Source organism: Myotis brandtii, unplaced genomic scaffold (assembly GCF_000412655.1).
Source record: "Myotis brandtii unplaced genomic scaffold, ASM41265v1 scaffold45, whole genome shotgun sequence".
In the NCBI taxonomy this organism is placed as follows: Eukaryota; Metazoa; Chordata; class Mammalia; order Chiroptera; family Vespertilionidae; genus Myotis; species Myotis brandtii.
Window position 1 is genome coordinate 5,874,042 of NW_005367209.1, and position 5,943 is coordinate 5,879,984.

The 5,943-nt window shown below is 35.5% G+C and overlaps 1 pseudogene; it reads right to left on the reverse strand.

Moving 5' to 3' along the window:
- Nucleotides 1-1,330: 1,330 nt before the first annotated feature.
- LOC102243659 lies at nucleotides 1,331-2,371 on the reverse strand (annotated as a pseudogene).
- Nucleotides 2,372-5,943: the final 3,572 nt, after the last annotated feature.

The following is a 5,943-nucleotide window of genomic DNA, read 5'->3' on the forward strand; positions in this document are numbered from 1 at the left end:
AATTTTAGAATCACCAAATTCTATGAGTTAAAATTGCATTGAATTTATAGAATAATTTGTGGAGAATTTTTGTCTTTATGGCATTAAGTCTTTCTATCCATAAACATGACATACTGTCCCTTTATTTAGGTTAAAATGGTAATATCTTTCAATAAAGTTTTATACTTTCTCCATGCTTTTGCACATCATTTGTTAGATCTATTCCTAGATGTTGTTGCTTTCATAATTGGCATCATTAGTATTTTGACTATATATATTCAGAACCTTTCTAAATACTCTTCTTATTTCTAATAATCTGTTATCTAAAGATACTTGTACTTTTTTACCACTATTACATGAAATGTTGAAGGGTATTCTTTAAGAAGAGGAAGAAAAAAAAGATTAAAAATATGAACAATAAAATGGCAATAAATGCATATCTATCAACAATTGAATCTAAAAATCAAAATAAATGAATAAGGAATGTAATGAACAAAATAAGCTGATGAAATAAAACAGAACCAGAGGCATGGAAATATGGAACAGATTGATGAATCTCAGAGGGAAGGGGTGGGGGAGGAGATTAACCGAAGAACTTATATGCATATAAGGGGTGGTAAAGGCCTGAGGCCGGGTGGGAACTGGACAGTCGAGGGGGGGGGGGGGGAAACAGGAGGACATCTATAATACTCTCAATAATAAAAATTTTAAAAATAAAGATACTTTTACTTTTACAACATAGGCTATTTTATTTTATTTATTTTTATTTCTTAATGTTATGAATGAATACACCTTGGAAAAGCTTCTGCTATTTCTTTACTCCTGGACAAACAAATAAGTGCAAAGAGTCATCAATATCAACCTATCTGAATTTTAATCATTATCCTTCAAATAGCCTAAAACTTCTGAGAACAAAAACTAAACTTGGATGCATTTGTAAAAAAAATAGTTTAACTACTTATGTGTCTTATTAGGATCTTTTAATGGAATGTTTTGAAACTGGTGATAATTCACTGCAAAGATAAATCAGAAAAAGAAAACAAACTTTTAAATAGCATGTTATAATGACCTGCACAAATTTGATTATCAACTAGTTACAATTAGCACATGCAACAGATTGAGAAATTAAATCCTCTGCTATATACTTTAAAGTGTTTTGTCAGCCTTGAGAAAATTCTAAATGTTTCTATCAATGGCATTAATCTCTCCACATACTCAATTTTATTTAAAACAAGAAAACAGGTCTTTCTCTCCAGATTTTCCTGTTTATCAGTGCAAAGTAAAATGAAGCCATTCAGTAGAAATGGTTTATTACGATATTATTTTTAAAAGGTTTATTCCTCAAAATGTACTAAAAAATGTCCAAATCATGAGAACGATCAACCTCAATGGCCTCCTCTCCATCCAGCTTTGGGCTTCCTGTGACTCATCAAAAGAGGCCAAGGTGTCATTGTGTTACTTGCAAAAAGTTTCTTTTAATGTATCATCATCTTCTTGAAAATTTAGACTTTTAACAGCTTATTTCAACTTTTCCCCCAACGGCTGTGTTCTCCTCTTCCTAGCAGCTTTTTTCAATTTTCATATTCCTTTCGATTTTCAATGTAGAAAATGTCCTTTCTTAATTTGTTCCTCACTGGTACCAGGAGTGCTTTTCAGGAGATTCAGGAAAACTCTACTTGTTCTTCTTCAACTGCCATTCTGGAAAGCATATAAATGAGATCTGCAAAACCACTCTATGGAGTAAACCGCGCTGCCTGTGATCTGGCCCAGCCAGAGGCGTGCTCCTGCTGCCATTCATTATAAAAAGGCCACCATTTGTTCAACTTCAGTAGTTTCCATCTGAAGTTGCCTTTTGGTTCCCAATTATACTCACTCCTCAGGCTATCAGATCTTCCTTTGGTTCCTGCAACCTGAAAGTAATTTCATCAGCCACTTCTCCTGAGAATCCTCCTCTGTGATCTCACAGCAGCCTTTATAGTTCATTTCTAGCTTCGTTTCTAGTCTGTCTTTGCCAGGTCATTTCCATTTGAGATGACCTCATCTGTTTTCCTCTTCCTTTGAGCCTTTTTTTTTTTTTGCCACCTCACATATATTCATCTAGCTCTTTGTCTAATTCTTTTGTATGTTTTTGAGACACCCACTTAAATTTCTGACAAATAATTGTAGGTCTCAGATTGTCTGCTTTTGTCAATAGTGCCTTCCATTTCCAGGATACCAAGTTCAGCGGCCACTGCATCTTGATTCTGCTCCTGCAGCACAGCACCCAGGGGTTGTGATCTTCTCTCCAGCGACAGGCAACAGGCGGTTTCTGGCTGCTCTGGCCAAACTGAAAAGGCTCTGGTTTGGGAAGGGGGTTAAAACATTTTTGTTGCCTGCATTTCCAGAGAGTCATCACCATCTGAATCAAAAAAACACACAAAACTTTCTTCACTTGATCCACACCTTTAACAGGCATATAATGTGATCCTGGTCACAGGCTGCTGCACTGTCCCCACCTAGTGCTTTCGGCAGCCTGTGGCTGGGTAGGACCATCACTTGGGAATCCAAGTCCGAAAGCTGTCCATCTTCCACATCGCCCGCCTCCTGCATCCTGCATCATGTTCCTGCGGGCAGCAAGCTGGGCTGGACAATGTTAAATATTTTGAAATATAATGTTTTGTTTCTTCCATTCCAGTTGTTATACTTTTAATTTATTTTTCTTGAGTTAATTCACTGGCTAAGACTTCCAGTACAATATTGAATACCAGGGAAGAGATATGACATTCTTGTTTTGCCATTTTACAGATGCTTTTTTATCAGGTTAGGCAAGTGCCTAGTTTGCTTACAGCTTTTAATACTGAATAAATTTGTAATTTTATCAAATGCTTTTCTTTCATCTATTGAGATGATCACATGGTGTTTATCCTTTAATTTGTTAAGGGATTTTCTAATGTTAAATCTTCTTGTATTCTTGGGGTAAAACCAAGTTGGTCATAACATTGCCTTGAATTTGGCTTGACAAGCTTTTGTTTAGGATTTTCCAAATAAGTTCATGGGTGAAATTAGTCAATAATGTTCCTTTTTAACCGTCTTTGCCTGGTTTTGGTGTCAAAGTTTACTCACATTATAAAATTAATTTGGAAGTGTTCCCTATTTTTCTACTGTCTGAAAGAGTTTGGAATAAGATTGGAACTATCTATTACTTGAATGCGTACTAAAACTCAACTTTAAAAGCATCAGAGTCTATATTCTTTTGTTTGTTTGTTTTTTGTTGTTTTTTTTGTTAATCCTCACCCGAGGATATTTTTCCATTGATTTTTTTAAGAGAGTAGAAGGGAGAGGGAAAGAGAGAAACATCAATGTGAGAGAAACACATCAATTGGTTGCCTTTTGCACATGCCCCAATCAGGGAAGGAGCTTGCAACCAAGGTACGTGCCCTTGACCAGAATCGAACCCAGGACCCTTTGGTCTGCAGGCCGACGTTCTATCCACCGAGTACAAACCAGCTAGGGCAGTCTAGTATATTCTTGAAGAAAAATTTTAAACTGCTAATTCAATTTTTTAATGGGTTAGTTATAGAATACTGATGCTTTCTATTTCCTCTATAGTCCATTTTATTAAGTGGTATTTTTAAAGGAATTTATCTATTTCATATCTGTTTTAAATTTATTATTTAAAGAATTACTCCTAATAAACTGTTTCTATGTTTTAAATTTTTCCTATATCTGTAGTTTTCCCTTTTATTTCTATTATTTAATTTTGTTCTTTGCCAGAAGTTTGACTATTAATATTTTCAAAGAACCAACTTTTAGTTTTGTTAATGCTCTCTCTTGTATATTTTCTAGATAATGAATTTCTATTTTTATACCAATTGTTTCCTTCCTTCTGCTTCTTTGGATTTATTTTGCTGTTCTTTGTAATTCTTAAGTTGCATGCTAAGTTAATGAAGTTCTAGCCTTTCTCCTTTTCTAATATAAGCATTTAAAATATTGACTTTCATTAAGTTATAACTACAAATTTTAATGTATGATTTTTTTGTTTTAGTTTAATTTTTAAAAAATCTCTTCTAATTGCCATTATGGTTTCTTCTTTGTTCTATACATTGTTTGCATATTTCATTTAGAGACATTTAAAAATATGTAAACACTGGAGAATAAAAGGGGAGGCACACACTGAGTTCCAAACACTGAACCGGATGCTTTGTCAGGACAACAGACCCAGGGCTTGATACCCAGTGAGTGCCGAGACCAAGGGACATAGTGACACCGAGAGGGAGGAAGGGCAGAAACAGAAAATTGATGTTTAAAATATGATGATTAAGTTTGGTGCCAATCCTGCCAATGAATAGCTGCACCCTGTATCCTTACTTATAAAGAAAAATAATAATAACAACAGCTAAGTTTTTCATATGTATCCTTAGCTACTTTATTGTCCTTGAGCAGTGGGAATTCTTTTCGTTTTTATAGGCGAGGAAAAACCATGCTTTAAAACATCATGTGATTATTATTGTATAGTAAAAAATGTAACACTGCTCAGAGAGATGTTTAGACTTGGCTATACACTAGAGCAAAAATAGTTTTTTCAACGAGTGGGGGTAGAACAACTTGGCATCTACATGTAGGAAAAAATAAAATAAATCTAGACACAGACCTTACACCCCTCACAAAATTAACTCAAAGTGATCACAGACCTAACTGTAAAATGCAAAATTATAAAACTCCTAGAAAATAACAAAGGAGAAAATCTAGATGGTTTTGGCTATAATGTTTTAGATACAACACCAAGGCACTATCCATGAAAGAAAGAACTGATAAGCTGGATTTCATGAAAATTAAATTTTTGTGCTCTGCAAAGCATACTGTCATGAGAATAAGGAGATAAGCCACAGGCTAAGAGGAAATATTTGCAAATGACATATCTGATAAAGTGCTGTTACCCAAAATATACAAAGAACTTTTAAAACTCAACAATTTAAAAACAAATAACTCAAAAAAAAATATGGGCAGTCATTAGCAGGCATCTCACCAAAGAAGATATACAGATGGCAAATAAGCATATGAAAAGATGCTCCACATTATATGTCATCAGGGAAATGCAAATGACAACAGCAATGAGATATCACAGGACACCTATGAGAATGGCCTAAATCTACAGCACTAGCACCCAGTGCTGGGGAGGCTGTGAAGCAGCAGGAGTCCTCAATCACTCTGGAGGGCATGCAAAACCGTACAGCCACTTTGGAAGACAGTGTAGCAGTTTCTTACAAAACGAAACATTCTTCCCATATGATCCAGCGGCCATGCTCCTTAGCGCTTACCCAAAGAAGATGAAATATTAAGTCCACACGAAAAAACTGCACTCAGATGTTTATACAGCTTTATTCATAACGGTCCAAACTTGGAAGCAACCAAGATGTCCTTCAGTAGGTGAATGGATGAACTGTGGCACAACCAGACAATGGAACATTATTCAGTGCTAAAAAGAAATGAGCTATCAGGCCATGAAAAGACATGGAAAGAACTTAAATGTATATTAGTGAGTGACAGAAGCTTATCTGGAAAAGCTATGTTCTGTCTGATTACAATTATATGATGTTCTGGGAAAAACAGAACTATGGAGACAGTGAAAAGATCAGTGGTTGCCAGCGATTATAGAGAGGGATGAGTAAGCAGGACACGGAGAATTGTTAAGGCAGTAAAACTATTTTAGGACACCATAATGATGGATACATGTTATTACACATTTGTCAAAGCCATAGAATGTACAACACCAGGAGTGGGACCTAATGTAAACTAAGGACCCTGAGTGACAATAATGTGTGACTGTAAGTTCATCATGATGTAGGTAACATACAAGCACTTATCTGGTACAGGATTTTGATAGTTGGGGAGACTGCGAGTATGTGGGGGCAGAAGTTAAATGGGCAATCTCTGTATCCTCCACTCCGTTGTGCTGTGCTGTGAACCTAAAACGGCTCTAAAAAA